An 18,617-nucleotide genomic window follows, 5' to 3' on the forward strand; every position below is an offset into this window, starting at 1 on the left:
TAAATTAGTGGTTAAGACAGTGTTGAGAGTTTGAAAGGGGTCCCCTAGGGTTTAGATCATATCGTACAAGGATATGCCAGTTAAGGAGCTCAGACTTCATATCCCGTAAGCCCATGTTTTTCAATCAGCTCACCATACACAATTTGACTTTTTCACTGCAACACAACAGAACATCACACACGTTGAATTATAGACAGATGGACATCTGGATATAGAGACAAAGAAATTCATATATAACAAAAATTTCACAAAACAAGACTACATATCCACAAGTACCTGTCCTGTTATTCTTTTTTGCTGTTTTGTTTTTAATATTGGTTGAGATCCACAAAATTGGCTCACCCCCCTGCTAAATGATTGCTGCTGATGAAGTGGAAATCACTGAAAGCTTTTAAACAAGAGAGGGACATATCTAGCTTTGCATTAAAAGATCGCTCACACCAGCAAAATGTATAGAGAATGGTTTAGAAGCAGTCTGTCCAGTGCTGTCCACAGAACTTTCTGCAATGGTGGAAGTTTTCTTTATCAGCGCTGTTCAATATAGTGGCTCTTGAGCAGCTGCAATGTAGCTAGTATAACTGAAGAAGTGAACTTTACATTTTACTTATTTTAATTAATTAAAATTTAAAGAACCACATATGGCTAGTGGTTGCTGTCTTGGATAGCCGTCAGGATTATGTGGCACCTTGGTGCAAATTATAAAGGTATTCTCTCCAGATAAACAGAGCTTCATACCTGGGCACAAGAATGCAGGTTATTCTTCAGTCCCACTAACCTCCTTGGCCAGTCACTTCTGGCAGTATACAAATTGCCAACTGACACAATGACCCTAATTAGAGAAGCAAGAGGTTGGAAGCAAGGAGCCCATAAGAATGATCCAGGCAAAAGTTGCTGTGACTCTGACTAAAGTTGTGAAAACTGGGAGAAAAAGGAGTGGATAGATTTAATAATATTTAGGAGAAATGCTCAGTAGGACTTGACTGGATACAGTGGTGAGCGAGAGGAAGGTGTCAAAAAAGATGTATATGGTACTACAGGCCACGGAAGCATGGCAGAATGCAGCACTAGGCAATACTTGTGCCAGGAGAACTCATGATCTAATGAGATCAGACAGTTTCCTGTTGTCAGGGGAAACAAGAGTTGGTGAGGAAAATTGTCCACGCCAAACCATGAGAGCCAGCCATCTTCTTATAAATGAGTTCAATCTACATTTTGGAAAATGATGTTTCATCACCATTTACCTTGAGGATCTACCCTTTGGCAACAAGCTCCCCTGCCCCCTTGGTGAAAAATTAATAAATGGAAACCTGAATTAAACAGGGTCTGGAGACCAGAAGGGGGAGTTCTCCTGCCCTGTGATGACAGCAAAGCCCTACAGGAAGAAGATATCTTCCTCTTCTTTCCTGGCAAGGACTCAGCCAACAAAAAGTCATGGGATCTATGCTTGCCACAGTGCTCCCAAATTCCATTTCCCCCTTTATAAAAGTGTTCTCCCCTTGCCAATTGGACGACTTGCACATGGATACAGATCCTGAATTGTAATTCTTTACTCATCCAGAATAAATCCACCTTTGCTAAAGAAATAGCTGGCAGTCTATTTCAGGTCATGAAGTGAAATGTATCTTTCCCTTGCCTGGTAACTATGTCGAGCACCTTATCACACAAAGTGGGACAGCCTTTCAAGGACCCACCCTCAGTTCTAGAAGGGACGAATCACCCAAGAAGGTAGAAGTCAGATAAAATGCTGACTGATTCACTCAGAGGCTGGGGCAGTGTGAGGATCCCTTCACATTTTAGCAGAGCACACAAGTAAACTTTAGGCCTGTGTTGGCTAATACAGGAGCCATTAGTCATATGTGGCTGTTTAAATTGATTAAAATTGAATAAAACTAAAAACTCAGTTCCTCAGCTCCACTAGCCATATTTCAAGTGATCAATAGCCTGCTGTGGCTTCTGGATACCCTATTGGACAACGTAGATACAGACTATTTCCATCATCACATCAAGTCCTATTGGAGAGCATTGCTTCAGACAATAGTACACAACTGTAATTGCTTAGAAAATATTGAGTTGGCCAAAAAGTTTGTTTGGTTTTCCATAAGCAATTGTGGCAAAACCTGAATAAACTTTTTGACCAACCCAATACACCCATTTTAATGAGGGCAAATGGTTAATTCGATCATCCAACCATAGACAAGGCAGTGTGTGAGGAAAAGATTGGATTTATTTGACATTTTGGAGGACCATTATCAGCAGTAAGTGCAAACAAATCTCAGTATTTTTTTAGACGTTGCATTAACCCTTTTTAGCCCATGGGAATAATTTTGTAGTACGTGGTGAATTAAGTTCTCGCTTCTCCTTACATACATGCATGGGACTGGATGATACTGCAGATTAATCTTCTGCTTGCTCACTCTCTCTCCCCTCCTCCTCTCTCTTTCCCTAACTCACCTTTGTTCAAGTCATCTTTCTATGAGTTTGTGTCCACTCCACCCACTACTGCCTAGGCCCTCAGCCCAGACAGGTAGGTGCAGGTCAGCCACCAGAGAGCTAGAAAATAAAGCCCACAAACACAAAGCATGCAGTCTAAGAAAGTGAAAGTGAAAGTCGCTCAGTCGTGTCCAACTCTTTGCGACCCCATGGATTACACAGTCCATGGAATTCTCCAGGCCAGAATACTGGAGTGGGTAGCCTTTCCCTTCTCCAGGGGATCTGCCCAGCCCAGGGATCAAAATGGATCTCAAAAGTTCAGATACAACCTGAGAGAACTTGCCAGCCCCTTAGACTAAATAAAGCAAGCCAGTGCTGAGGAAGAGGGAAGAGGGGCTGCTGAGCAGTCAGGGGAACGTGAGCTCCTGGAAGCTGCAAGTGTCCATGGGAACCAGCACTACCTTGCCAAACTCTGAAGAGCACTTGGCGGCGGAGCTCAGTTTTCCTTTCCGCTGGTGTCTGTAGAGAACTCTGCCATTCGACAGCAGGCCGTCTCCACACATCCACCAGAGTGGGAGTGATGCCGCTCCGCTCAGCACCACATTCAGTCCTTCCAAGGAGACATTCCTCTTGCCTCAGCCCAGTAGGCTCGCAGACCACACACCTGCTCCGTAAAAAGCAGGCGGGTAGACTCTGCCAAGACATGGCAGTAACGTAAAGAGAAAGCCCCAGCACTATGGTAAGTTGGTCCTCAACCAACTCAAGGTCTCCCACAGGTGGGGAACAAGCCATCCAGGCGACGTACACCATAAGGAACCCACGATGCTGTGGGAGGACCTGGGCCCTTACGTTGAGTAATGAGCATAGGAAATTGTGGGCCCGTAGTTCCAAGTCTTCCAGAAAAGGTTTGTGTATTTGGGGGAAAGCAACTTCACCTGGTGATTGTGGGTAGCACCTGGACCAGGACATGTGACTGAGACATAAGCCTTGGAAAGAATAGCTCCAGAGCTGGGGAGAACAGGAGGTGGAGCAGAAAGTATTGGTTGTCCCTCAAGCCACTCCCACTTCCTTCTTGTTGGCAGAGCTCAGGGTTTGTTCATGGATTCTTCATTTGCTTCAAGGAAGATCCCTTCCCCCAGCTCCAGTTTTGGGGAAATGCAGCTGCTGCCCCTCCAGAATGATGTCTGACTCCCAACTGCTATGTATGAGGCAGAGCTGATGACTGTTCTGTTCTTTTCTGTTTACCACATACATTTCTAAATCATTGGATTAAGGCTACAGACAAATAGACTGCTGGTGGCTCAGCGGTAAAGAATCCGCCTGCAATGTAGGGGATGTGGGTTCAATCCCTGGGTTGGCAATATATCCTGGAGGAGGAAATGGCAACCCACTCCAGTATTCTTGCCTGGTAAATCCCATGGACAGAGGAGCCTGGTGGGCTACAGTCCATGGGGTCGAAGAGTTGGACACAGCTGAGCGACTAAACCACCACACACAAACGGACTGCATTAGACTATCCAGCAAAATGTGGTTTCTCATCCACTTTGCCCTTTGCCCTAGGAGTGCCTATTATACAACCACTATGAGAAGAATCAACGTGCAAAAATGACTCAATCTCATGTATGCAAAATATGTCTATTGTTATTCTTTATTATGTGTGCCTTTTTTAATAAAACCACATGAAGGTAAAATATTAAAACAGTGAAAAACACATGTTTTAAGAGTATAAGGAGTTTTAATACATGTACACGTGCTTGTAATGACCACTCCCAAACAAGATAGAGAACTTGACCATCACCCCACAGAGTTCCCACATGGCCCATCCCAACCCCTTTCCTACTTTCTATGCCTGTAGATTACCTTCATCTGCCCTTGAATTTCATTAAATGGAGTCGTATTATATATATTCTTTGCATCTGGCTGCTTGGACTCAGCATAATATTGGGGGGTTTTCTTTGAGATTCTTCTACAGGAGTTCATTCATTTTTAAAATCAACTTTATTAAAGTTTGCTTTGCATAAAATGAAATATCCCCATTTCAAGTGCACAATCAATGAATTTAGGCAAAATTATTTAACTTATATGCAGAGTACATCATGAGAAACGCTAGGCTGGAGGAAGCACAAGCTGGAATCAAGATTGCCAGGAGAAATATCAATGACCTCAGATATGCAGATGACACCAAACTTATGGCAGAAAGTGAAGAAGAACTAAAGAGCCTCTTGATGAAAGTGAAAGAGGAGAGTGAAAAAGTTGGCTTAAACCTCAACATTCAGAAAACTAAGATCATGGCATCCTGTCCCATCACTTCATGGCAAATAGATGGGGAAACAGTGGCTGACTTTATTTTTGGGGGCTCCAAAATCACTGCAGATGATGATTGCAGTCATGAAATTAAAAGACGCTTACTCCTTGGAAGGAAAGTTATGACCAACCTAGATGGCATATTAAAAAGCAGACATTACTTTACCAACAAAGGTCTGTCTAGTCAAGGCTATGGTTCTTCCAGTGGTCATGTATGGATGTGAGAGTTGGCCTGTGAAGAAATCTGGGCGCCGAAGAATTGATGCTTTTGAACTGTGGTGTTGGAGAAGACTCTTGAGAGTCCCTTGGACTGCAAGGAGATCCAACCAGTCCATCCTAAATGAGATCAGTCCTGGGTGTTCATTGAAAGGACTGATGTTGAAGCTGAAACTCCAGTATTTTGGCCACCTGATGCAAAGAGCTGACTCATTTGAAAAGACCCTGATGGTGGGAAAGATTGAGGGCAGGAGGAGAAGGGGACGACAGAGGATAAGATGGTTGGATGGCATCACCGATTCAATGGACATGGGTTTGGGTGGACTCTGGGAGTTGGTGATAGACAGGGAGGCCTGGCATGCTGCGGTTCATGGGGTCACAAAGAGTCGGACACGACTGAGCGACTGAACTGAACTGAACTGATACACTCAGGTAACCACCCATAATCTGTGTGCTCAACATTTGCAACATCCCCAAAGTTTTCCACTGTGCTTCCTCCCAATGCCTAGCACAAGGCTACTGATGATCTGTCATTACAGATTAGATTTGTCTTTTTTAGAGTACCTTACCATTAAAATTATACAGTATGAAAAAAAAATAAAATTATACAGTATGTATTCTTATGTCTGGATTCTTTCAACATGTTTCTGAGATTCATCAATGTTATTGCTGTGCTACTAGTTCATTCCTTTTTGTTGCTCTGTGTTTATTCCATTATACAAATATATCACAAAGACATCTAGATTATTTCCAGGCTGGGGTTACTATGGATAAATATGCTATATACATTCTTGTACAAGTCTTTCTTTGCAGACATATATTTTCATTTCTCTTAGGTAGATACTTAAGAGTGAAATTGCCAAGTCATAGAGAAGGTGCTGTGTTCTTTATTGCTTTTAAATCACTTAATTCCAACTCCAATTCTGCTTCCACTAAATTAGTGGAAGTTTCTGTACCAGGTGTTACTGGGGATCTTCCTTCCCATTGTCACCCCAGTGTCCTGGAAATGTATGTGGTCACAGCAGCAAAACTGGCAGGTATCAGAATCTTTGCCAATGTTAGAAACTCTGGTCCCTCCGGCATCCTGGGGTCCCCCTTTCTATTACATCACCACCTCCCCAAGGTCCACAGAGCAGGGCGCAGGTCTCCACTCCAACGTTCTATTGACTACGTTCTCTCTAGTGCCTCTCCATTTGCGGACTTGGTGACTCAGATGGTAAAGAATCTGCCTGCAATGAGGGAGACCTGGGTTCGATCCCTGAGTCAGAAAGATCCCATAGGGAAGGGAATGGCAACCCACTCCAGTATTCTTGGAGAATTCCATGGACAGAAGAGCCTGGCAGGCTGCAGTCCATGGGGTCGCAAAGAGTCAGACACAACTGAGCGACGAACCCTTTCACCTCTGTTGCTGAGCGTCCTTATATATCTCACATTCAAACTCCTGAGAGACAGGGCCTGCTTGGGGATGTTGCCCTAGTTGGGCAGAGCAGTGCCTAGGTGCTAGGTACCCACAACTGTGCAAAACCACAGACCTCTGATCGCTTTCCAGTTTAGGAGACTGTCTAGCTATTCTCTCTTCTTTCTCTTCTCGACCCCCAAAATCGTCACGTCACCCTCTCCACCAGGAACACGCAGCAGTTTCTTCAGTGTGATTAGAGCTTTCACAAGGGGTGAGGAGAGGTTGTAATAAGAACACCCTCTGTATTTCCTTCTCCCTATGCGACACATTGCTCTCAAATTTCCTTTACTAGATGTTCTACCAATTGGATCTGTGAATGGTTTTTCAGGCCCATTGGAGTTGCAAGGAACAAGGTCGTGCCCAGGTTGTGTGGGTTTAGGGAGGTTTATTATAGTTAGACTGGCAAGTAGAGGAACCTGGAACTGCTCCACCCAACCAACACCACATCTCCAAGTGTATTACACACACACCCTGTGTCTCTGGGAGTGTGACTGTGAAATATACAAGGGCATTAGGCAACAGAGAGCCAGGCCACAAGTGGAGAGATGCTAAAGAGAAAGCAGTCGACAGAACCCAGAAGTAAGTGGAATCCCAGGGTAAGTTGAAACCATAAATAACACAAGTATGAGTAGACCAAAACCATATCTAAGCAGAAGTAAAGTAGCCACTTTCCCCACTGGAGTCTGTTTCTCTTCCTAAACAAGAATGGCAAGGTTTTCCAACTCAGTAACAGTCAAAAGCTCAGCATGTTCACTGCTTGGCTGCTTGGGTATACATTGTCCATGGCATCCTAAGCCGACCTCATTGGACCCTAAAACATCCCAGCACCTTATGTGGGGAGTCTAGTAACTCCACTGGCTCAGGAGAAAAAAAAAAGAGGAAAAAATAAAGAGAGCAAATCTGCAGATATAACACAGCAAGGCGTGGTGCACAGAGGTACTTTTCAGCTAGTGTGTAGCGCCATTCTCAGGGCTTCTACATGTGGTAATTAGGCTGGCTAATGAGTGCATTGTGTTGTTTAGTTGCTAAGTTGTGTCTGACTCTTTTGCATCCTCATGGACCATAGCCCGCCAGGCTCCTGTGTTGATGGAATTTTCCAGGCAAGAATACTGGAGTAGGTTGCCATTCCCTCCTCCAGGGGACCTCCCTGACCCAGGGATCAAACCCTGGGTTTCCTGCATTGGCAGGCAGATTGTTTACCATTGAGCCACCAGGGAAGCCCGATGAGTGCATTGGTACCTGCTTTATCTGTTAACCTTTGGATTTTACACTCGTGTGGTTAATCTTTAAACTGTACCCTCTCATGATCTTTATACACTTTTGTTAATAGAAATCTTTTGTAATTTTTTAAAAGTAACAAGTTTACAACTTTAAAAGAATTCATTTTCCTCCAGTTCTGTTGGACCAACTCCATTTGTTTCTCAAAGAGAGCCCCAAGCTGAAAGTGAAAGTGCAAGTCACTTAGTTGTGTCTGACTCTTTGCGACCCCATGGATAATCCATGGAATTCTCCAGGCCAGAATCCTGGAGTGGGTAGCCTTTCCCTTCTCCAGGGGATCTTCCCAACCCAGAGACTGAACCCAGCCCAAAGCTGGTAAAACAATAATGAGATTCCACCTCTCACCTCCAGGGTTATAACGACTCTCACCTTTGAAAGTTGGGCTGCAACCTGGTCAGGCCAGGGCAGGTGCCAACCTAGACAGTCACCATGTCGCAATGCACTGGACTGTTTGCAGTGGTGTGGGCAGGGCTGAAGGAGACAAACAGGGGATGTGTCGTACACTGAGGCCAGAAATAGCCAGGAGCCACTACCACTCCCAGGCTGAAAAGGTTGTAATGGGAACTGAATCTGAATTTATCATGAGAGTGGCTCTGAGGCAGGAAGGGCCAAGATGATCCAAGAGAAAGGGGAAGTCTAGTTGGTTTTGAGAACACCAAAGTGGTGAGATTGAGAAAAGACAAACAAAGTCAATGGCTAGGCAGTTCAACTGCGGTAACAGTGCAATAGACAGAGAGGTGTTTTATTACAGTCATGGCAGATGATCAACAAACTTCTGCATTTGATGTGAAAACCAGAAAATTCATCTTGCAGGTCAAACTAGGTGCTTCCAGTTCCTGGGCCATATTCCAGCCCAGTGATACTCACTTGTTCAGCCATCCCTTGGTCAGGCCCTTCTGACAGTGAGCAGTTGGGAGAGATCTCACAATTAATCCTATGACTAGAGATGGATTAAAACAAATACCCAGGACCTTCAACAAGGAATGTGTGCCACCAATATGGAAAACAAAAAAGAAAAAAAACCAAAACGATACCACTTCAGTAAGAAAAGTGGAAGACCTAACTAAAAGATTTTCCTTAATTGAAGTTTAAAGAGATGTCATTTTCTCTCAGATGAATTTATGTTACCACAGTTGTAATGAAATGAGATTTTGAACATTATTTTAAAATTAACCTTAAAGAATACATGAAAATATCAAACTAATATTTGAAGACAAAAGAAGATGAAAAAAAAATTAGCCTTATGAGATTTGAAAACATTTGACAAAGCGGTAATAATCAGAAGTATGATTGAGGCACAAAAATCAACAAACATATCAATATCTTAGAACTCCAGAAAAATATCCAGTCCCACATTATAGTTGAATACTTTTTAAAGGAGGCATCCCAACTTATTGGAAAAAAATATTTTTAGTGATGTTAAAATCATTGTTGAGGTACATTAACAATTTAAATTCTCTCTTGATACCATATGATTAGATAAATTCAAGGCTAACCATTTAAAATAATGAGAGAACAAATAGGCTGTCAAATCTCTGGGCGTTGGTGTATCTTTTAAACCAAAACCAGTCAGTTATATCTCATACACACACACAAATAACTGCACCCAATCAACAAAGTCAATTATAAAATAAAAATGCCAAAATACAAAAAACACCAAAATAAGGAAACTGAAACACTCCCAGCTTAAAAAAAAAAAAAAGACAAAGGATAAATCAGTACATTAAAAACTCTCTAAAATCAGTAATAAACCCCAAACTGATAAATGGAAAAAGGGTAGTATCACACAGTTTACAGCTGCAGTTGATTAACAAACATGAGAAAATAGTCAGCTTTCTCTAGTAATCAAAGAAAAAGCCAGTTTGAAAATAAAGATATCCATTTCATTAAATCAAATTAGGTAGTACTTTAAAGGAAAACATTCTCTATTGGCAAGGGTCCCTTGTCCATAGCCACTGGGATCCCAGCTCAGGATAATAACCCTCTTGAAAATCACCCAAAACATGGGTGCACAAAAAATATCCCTAGCAATGGTATTGGAAACCACCAAAATATCCCAACAATAAAAGAATTGTTAACTAAACCATGACATATGCACTCAGAAAAATATTATAAATGTATCTAATTATATTTATAAATAGTACCTTTTTTAATGGAAAATGTATATATTATATTACTCATAAAATTGGATACATACTATACACAATTATCTTTCTAAAATACATGGGAAATGATTGAAAGGAAACTAATGTATATTAAAATGCTTTTTTCCAGCTTTATTGTGATATTATTGACTTATACATAAGTTTAAGATATACAACATGAATATTTGATGCAAATATATTGCAATACTAACACAATAAGGTTAGTTAACACCTTCGTCACCTCCACATAATTACCATTGTCTCTTAACAGTACATCAATACATTCAAGTACGTAACACAGTACTATTAATTACAGCCACCATGCTGTGCATTAAATCTTAATCATCTTATAGCTGGAAGTTTATATCCTCTGATCAAAATCTGCCCATTTCCCACCACCACCCCACCCCCAGCCCCTGGCAACTTCCATTCTACTCTCTCTGAGTTCAGCTGTTTTAGATTCTACACACAAGTGAAGTCATACACTCTTTGTCTTCCTCTGTCTGATTTCACTTAGCATAATGCCCTCAAGGTCCCTTACTATTGTTGCAAAAGATCAAATTTTCTTCTTTTTTATGGATGAATAATACTCTGCTGGGTGGTGTGATATTTTTTTACCCGTTCATCCAACAGTGGATACTTCGGTGGTTTCCATGCCTTGGCTATTATAAATAATGCTGCAATCAACATGGGCGTGCACATATCTTTTTAGGAAAAAGTAATTTCTTTACCTTTAGATAACTGAAGTGGAATTGCTAAATCATACAGTAATTCTATTTTTAATTTTTTGAAGAATATCCACACTGTTTCCTACAGTAGCTATATCAGTATACATTTCCACCGACAACACACAAGTGTTCCCTTTTCTCCACATCCTTGCTAATGGTTTTTACCTCTGTCTTTTTGATGATAGCTATTCTAACAGGCACCTTCCCAAGTGGCACAGTGGTAAAGAATCTGCCTGCCAATGCAGGAGACCCTGATTCAATCCCTGGGTCAGCAAAATCCCCTGGAGAAATAGCAACCCGCTTCAGTATTCTTACCTGGAAAATCCCATGGACAGAGGAGCCTGACAGGCTAGGCTGGACATGACTGAGCACACACATATTCCGACTGGCACAAGGTGATATCTCATCGTGATTTCTATTTACACTTCCCAGATGACTAGTAATATTGAGCATCTTTTCTTGTACATGTTGGCCATTTGTGTGTCATCTTTGGAGAAATGTCTTTCAAGTCCTTTGCCCATTTTTTAATAGAATTGTTTGAGGATTTTTGTTACTGGGTTGTATAAGTTCCTTATGCATTGGTTGTTGTTCAGTTGCTCAGTTGTGCCCAACTCTTTGCAACCCCATGGACTGCAGCATGCCAGGCTTCCCTGTCCTTCATCATCTCCCAGAGCTTGCCCAAACTCATGTCCATAGAGTCGGTGATGCCATTCAACCATCTCATCTTCTGTTGTCCCCTTCTGCTGCCTTCAATCTTCCCCAGCATCAGGGTCTTTTCTAATGAGTCAGCTCTTTACATCATGTGGCCAAACTATTGGAGCTTCAGCTTCAGCATCAGCCCTTCCAGTGAATACTTGGGATTGATTTCTTTTAGGATTCACTGGTTTGATCTCCTTGCAGTCCAAGGGACTCTCAAGAGTCTTCTCCAACACCACAGTTCAAAAGCATCAATTCTTTGGTGTTCAGCCTTCCTTATGCATACTAGCTACTAATCCCATGTCAGATAGTTGGTTTGCAAATATTTTTTCCCATTCTGTAGGCTGCCATTCCATTTTGCTAATTGTTTCTTTTGCTGTGCAGAAGCTTTTAGCCTGATGTTGACCCTCTTATTTATTTTTTATTTTGTTGCTTGCACTTTTTGGTGTCATATCCAAAAACTGTTGCCAAGACCAAAGTCAAGGAGCTTTTTCTCTGTGTTTTCTTCTAGGAGTTTTATAGTTTCAGGTCTTACATTTAAGTCTTTAACTCACATCAAGTTAATTTTTGTAAGTGGTGTTAGATAGGGGTCCAATGTCATTCCTTTACATGTGAATATCTTGTTTTTCCAACATTATTTATTGAAGAGATTATCCTTTCCTTGTTAATTAATATTTTTGTCAAATATTATACTTCAACAGGCAACAGACTCTTAACAGCACATTGAAGGTAGAAGGTGGAGGAGCAATGACTTTAAAATTCTGAGGGAAAGTGATTTCTACCCTACAATTTAATACCCAGAAAACAGATGGCACTCTAAATTCAAATGACTTGAGGAAGATTTGAAGAAGGACTATTAATTACTAAAGAGTGGGAAGCGATGCTGCAGTCCTAAAAGCTTTGCTGTTCCCACCACCAGGCCCAAGGATGGAGAGGAGGTGGTGGTTATCAGGATTCAGAAAAAAAGCACATCATGTGGCAAGAACTACCATGGAGTACAGGAATGATTTTCTTTCTCTCTTAACTTCTTATTTTATTTTTTGGCCACACAGCGTGTGGAATCTTAGTTCCCTGATCAGGGACAAACCTATGCACCCTGCCTTGGAAGCATGGAGTCATAACCACTGGACAGCCAGGGAAGTCCTAGAAATGATTTTCAATGGAGGTCCATACCCTGGAGAAGAAACCCTAATGGAGTGACTGAGGGAATAAATACCCTTCCTTCACTCTCTATCCTCCTTAAAGACTGCGTGAACTCAAGAATAAACCAGAAGGCAAGGGAACCAGTTGATGTAGTTCCTAAAGATCAGCCTCCTGAGGGCAGAGACCAGGGTGGGGAAAGGAAGAAAGTGGTTCTGGAGAAACAAACAAAAAACATCTGGCACACCAGCCAAACCACAAATCAACTATGAGTATGGAGGAAAAACACTTTCAGAAACATGAAAGCTGTCCTCCCAGGTGCCATGAGCCTCAGCGTAAAGAGTTAATAAGATAAGGAATATGTGGGTTCTAACCAAGGGGCTTAAACTAATGAACAAGAGCAGGAAACTTCCGGACAACAACTGGCCTCATGCCTCCAGAGCATCCAGTGTGTGTGCATATTTAGAGAGAGAATGGGAGGTGGGGAAGTAGGGCTCCAAGGAGAAAAAGGAGAACTGACAGATTTTCTTACGTGCTGAAGCATTTGGAAGCATTGCTCTAGGCATTTTATTAATCCGTTGGGGTATTTGGGGGAGGGGATAGCAATGGATACATTAAAAAAAAAAAAAAAACAAGAAAAATGGGGGAAATGATCATTAATCCAGTAAAAGCAAAAGTTGTAGAAAAAGTTACCATGAAGAAATCCCCAAAAGTCATCTTAAAATCCAAAGGATGACCCCTAGGAAAGAATCATCATCTGAATACTTACCCCGCTCTTGGACCCACAACTAGTTGATGTTAAATAAAGAAGCAATGACATCCAGAAGCAACCTAGCCACCAGCATCACGAGATGCTCAAAGAAAGAAACCCAACCAGGAGGAGAGAGTCAGCTTGATCTGGGCAGGCATGTAAGCTAACATCTTGCCTGTCTCCTCCCTCGGCCATCCGCACACAAGGGGGATAATTGAAAGCAGCAATGCAAAAGGACTGAGGCCAGGTGCTTCCCCCCACCCCCCCCCCACCCCGCCCCCGCCAAGCCCCAGTCACAAGTTTAGCCTGTGCTGGTGCAGAGGTTTAAATTAAATCTGAGATGGAATTTTTAAAAGGAACAGACCTGCATCTTAATATCAGAACAGGCACTTTTAATGACTAAGGGACTGACATATTATGGAAACATTATATCATTAAGGAAGCTTTCTAACCAGGGGGGGGAAAGAGAGGCTTGACAGGGAACAGAGATAACAGTTTTTTAAAAACAACCAAAAATTTGCTATACCATTCCATTTGAGATGCCTTCATCAGACCAGTTACATAAATTAGAAAAATATCAGATGGTGGTTAAGTGCTGGGCGGAGAATGGGAACAGATGGAATGTGAGTGTGAATGTGTTGTCACCTTAGGAAGGGTGATAGGAAAGCCTCGGTGAGGGGCACCATTTAAACTCTGTTCAGAAAAAAAGGGTTCAGCCACAGGAATGTTGCAGGGAATGTGGTGAGGAGTAGACACAGGGAGTAGGCAATCTTCCCAAGAAGAAGCTACAGCAAGTGAGAAAGGCTGAGCTTGCTATTATAGGAGGACAAAAATAAAGCAGCTTGGCTCAGATGGAGCAGGCTAGAACAGGAGAGAATGAGATCAGAGAGGTATGCAGAGCTAGATCTGAGAGCTAACCCTGAGGTCAGAAGCAGCAAATTCTAACCCCCTTCCCGCTTCACCAACGGCAGCAAAGCAAATACACATGTTTTTTATAGGCCAGATATGGGTCTTGAGGAAGGGAACCAAACCAGGGACCCTGCTCAAGATGCCAGACTGGAAAAACAATGGGAGGGTAACATGTTGACTCCTAGAAGCCAAGAGCTGGGAAGGACAGTTGTAAAGTCACCAGCTCTAGGAAGATGACCTGAGTCAAGTATCGTGTAGCCAAAGCCCCCACTGGGGGAATTGGTAAGGAACCCACAAAATCATTTCATGAGGGAAAAGAGTTAGTATTTGACACTGACCACCCCAGAGGGCACCAACTCCAGATTACATCTCTACCAGAAATAAGAAGTCATTTTCTGCTCCCTTATGTTGCCCCTTTCCTCTAATCCCCAAGGGCCCAGAGAGACTAGTCAATGGCGGAGAAAAGCAAGGCAGTAATGAGGGACAGGCCACACCCCAAGCCCCATGGCTGCAGGTTTCCCAGCCTAAAGGAGGTGGAGTGGAGGAAAAGGACAGGGAAGACAGGGAGTTTAAAGAAAGTAAGATGCTGAAGTTTTGACATTAGATTGGAATTTTTATTACCTGAAAAACTGAGCATAATTCTATAATTCTTTTTTTAAAATACTTATTTGGCTGCTCTGTGTCTTAGTTGCCACATGCGGGATTTTTAGTTGCAGCAAGTGGGATCTATTCCCCTGACCAGGGATTGAACCTGAGCCTCCTGCATACATTGGGAAGGGGAAATTTTAGCCTCTGGACTACCAGGGAAGTCCCATTTCCATAATTCTTAAGAGTGACCCGAAATGCTATGGAGTCAGAGAATTCCTCCAGAGACAAGGGAAGAGATATACAAAAATGTCACTGGGTTTCTCCAAGTGGTAGACCTTTTCTACCTTTTGCTTATTTATACTTTCTGATGTTCAGTTCAGTCGCTTAGTCATGTCTGACTCTTTGAGACCCCATGGACTGCACATACCAGGCTTCCCTGTCCATCACCAACTCCTGGAGTTTGCTCAAACTCATGTCCATCAAGTTGGTGATGCCTTCCAACCATCTCATCCTCTGTCATCCCCTTCTCCTCCTGCCCTCAGGACCATCAGGGTCTTTTCCAATGAATCAGTTCTTCTAATCAGGTGGCCAAAGTATTGGACTTTCAGCTTCAGCATCAGTCCTTCCAATGAATATTCAGGACCATTTCCTTTAGGATTGACTGGTTGGATCTCCTTGCAGTCCAAGTGATTCCCAAGAGTCTTCTCCAACACCGCAATTCAAAAGCATCAATTCTTCAGCGCTCAGCTTTCTTTATAGTTCAACTCTCACATCCATACATGACTACTGGAAAAACCATAGCTTTGACTAGACAGGCCTTTGTCGGCAAAGTAACGTCTCTGCCTTTTTTTAAATATGCTGTCTAGGTTGGTCATAGCTTTTCTTCCAAGGAGCAAGCATCTTTTAATTTCATGGCTGCTGTCACCATCTGCAGTGATTTTGGAGCCCCCAAAATAAAGTAACTGTTTTTTTTTTACTGTTACTGTTTCCATTGTTTCCCCATCTATTTGCCATGAAGTGATGGGATCGGATGCCATGGTCTTAAGTTTTCTGAATGTTGAGCTTTAAGCCAGTTTTTTCACTCTCCTCTTTCACGTCCAGCAAAAGGCTCTTTACTTCTTCTTTTTCTGCCACAAGGGTGGTATCATCTGCGTATTTATACTTTCTAATTTTTCTCTAATGATATTAGTTGTTCAAGTTTTTTTGTGTGTGCTTAAGAGGATGCTATATGTTTGGTCCCATGAACAGCAGACGTCATGGTTTACATGGCACTTCGGATGCAGCAGGGTGGGCAAGTGTTTCTGTCGGTGGGTGATGAGGCCAGGGCATGTTTGTACACAAGTTGGGCTAGAGATAGCATAACTATAGGAAGAGGGGCAGATGAAAACAAAGGTCGTGCTGGAGGTAGGTACTTTATGCAAGTGAACAGACATATCCGTATTAAAAGTAATGGAGGCTTTCTAGTAAGGATAGACACGCAGAGGAACCCAGAAAAAGATGACCAACCAACCAGGATTCAGAAAGGTGGGGAGCTCTGAAGAGTGGCCCTGGATCAAAGGGGGCTCCAGGAATCTAGAAGTCAGGAGGTAGCCTTTCAGTTCAGGGCTCCATCTTTAACACAATTCAGCTGCTGGCTGTACACCTGCTTCATTCTATTCTTCCCAGCTGGCATCTTCTTTCCCTCTGCTCTTAGGTTGCATTTGGCTTCTTCTCCATCTAATAGCATTCTTTGAAGCTCAGTTCCCACTGCTAACAACCTCATTCAAGAGAATGAGAACATGGTCCTGTTATCAGGAATCAAACTATTCAATATAAAGTACCTCTTTATATTCTAACAAGTAACAAGACCAACAGTGGGAAAGCAATTGGCCCAGCTCAGTGTTTGGTAACAGGTAGGCAACATCCCGGCAACCCACTCTAGTATTCTTGCCCACGAAATCCCATGGACAGGGGAGCCTGGGGGGCTACAGTCCATGGGGTCACAAAGAGTTAGATACAACTGAGCACACACACACACAAACACACACACACACAGGCAACAACAGCCACTGAGGCTGGTGGCTCTTGGGACAAATCTTGTGTGGACTGAGGATCGGAAGGGAGCTAAGGACAGGAAAGCACCACCATGAGGGACAAATCATGGCTGCCTACAGACTTGCCCCTTCTGCAGGGATCATTCTACCTAACAAAGGTCTGTGGCTTATTGGGATGTGCTGTCCATTACTGGGATGTGCTGTTCATAGCTGCGAAAAGAAGAGAAACGAAAGGCAAAGGGGAAAAGGAAAGATATTCCCATTTGAATGCAGAGTTCCAAAGAATAGCCAGGAGAGATAAGAAAGCCTTCCTCAGTGATCAATGCAAAGAAATAGAGGAAAACAATAGAATGGGAAAGACTAGAGATCTCTTCAAGAAAATTAGAGATACCAAGGGAACATTTCATGCAAAGATGGGCTCAATAAAGGACAAAAATGGTATGGACCTAACAGAAGCAGAAGATATTAAGAACGGTGGTGAGAAGATACAGAAGAACTGTGCAAAAAAGATCTTCATGACCCAGATAATCACAGTGGTGTGATCATTCACCTAGAGCCAGACATCCTGGAATGCGAAGTCAGGTGAGCCTTAGGAAGCATCACTACGAACAAAGCTAGTGGAGGTGATGGAATTCTAGTTGAGCTATTTCAAATCCTAAAAGATGATGCTGTGGAAGTGCTGCACTCAATATGCCAGCAAATTTGGAAAACTCAGCAGTGGCCACAGGACTGGAAGTCAGTTTTCATTCCAATCCCAAAGAAAGGCAATCCCAGAGAATGCTCAAACTACTGCACAATTGCACTCATCTCACACGCTAGCAAAGTAGTGCTCAAAATTTTGCAAGGCAGGCTTCAACAGTACGTGAACCGTGAACTTCCAGATGTTCAAACTGGTTTTAGAAAAGGCAGAGGAACCAGAGATCAAATTGCCAACATCCATTGGATCATTGAAACAGCAAGAGTTCCAGAAAAACATCTATTTCTGCTTTATTGACTATGCCAGTCTTTGACTGTGTGGATCACAACAAACCATGGAAAATTCTTAAGGAGATGGGAATACCAGACCACCTGACATGCCTCCTGAGAAATCTGTATGCAAGTCAAGAAGCAACAATTAGAACCAGACATGGAACAACAGACTGGTTCCAAATCAGGAAAGGAGTATGTCAAGGCTGTATATTGTCACCCTGCTTATTTAACTTATATGCAGAGTACATTATGAGAAATGCTGGGCTGGATGAAGCACAAGCTGGACTCAAGATTGCTGGGACAAATATCAATAACCTCAGATACGCAGATGACACCACACTTACGGCAGAAAGTGAAGAACTAAAGAGCCTCTTGAAGACAGTGAAAGAGGAGAGTGAAAAAGTTGGCTTAAAACTCAACATTCAAAAAACTAAGATCATGGCATCTGGTCCCATCGTTTTATGGCAAACAGATGGGGAAACAGTGGAAACATTGACAGACTTTATTGTTTTGGGCTCCAAAATCACTGCAGATGGTGACTGCAGTGACACTTGCTCTTTGTAAGAAAAGCTATGACCAACTTAGACAGCATATTAAAAAGCAGAGACATTACTTTATCAACAAATGTCTGTCTAGTCAAAGCTATGGTTTCTCCAGTAGTCATGTATGGATGTGAGAGCTGGACTATAAAAAAAGATGAGCACTGAAGAATTGATGCTTTTGAATTATGGTGTTGAAGAAGACTCTTGAGAGTCCCTTGGACTGCAAGGAGATCCAACCAGTCCAACCTAAAGGAAATCAGTCCTGAATATTCATAGGAAGGACTGATGCTGAAGTTGAAACTCCAATACTTTGGCCACCTGATGCAAAGAACTGACTCATTTGAAAAGACGCTGATGCTGGGAAAGATTGAGGGCGGGAGAAGGGGATGACAGAGGATGAGATGGTTGGATGGCATCACCAATTCAATGG

This window comes from Cervus canadensis, chromosome 6, assembly GCF_019320065.1.
Source record: "Cervus canadensis isolate Bull #8, Minnesota chromosome 6, ASM1932006v1, whole genome shotgun sequence".
Classification (NCBI taxonomy): Eukaryota; Metazoa; Chordata; class Mammalia; order Artiodactyla; family Cervidae; genus Cervus; species Cervus canadensis.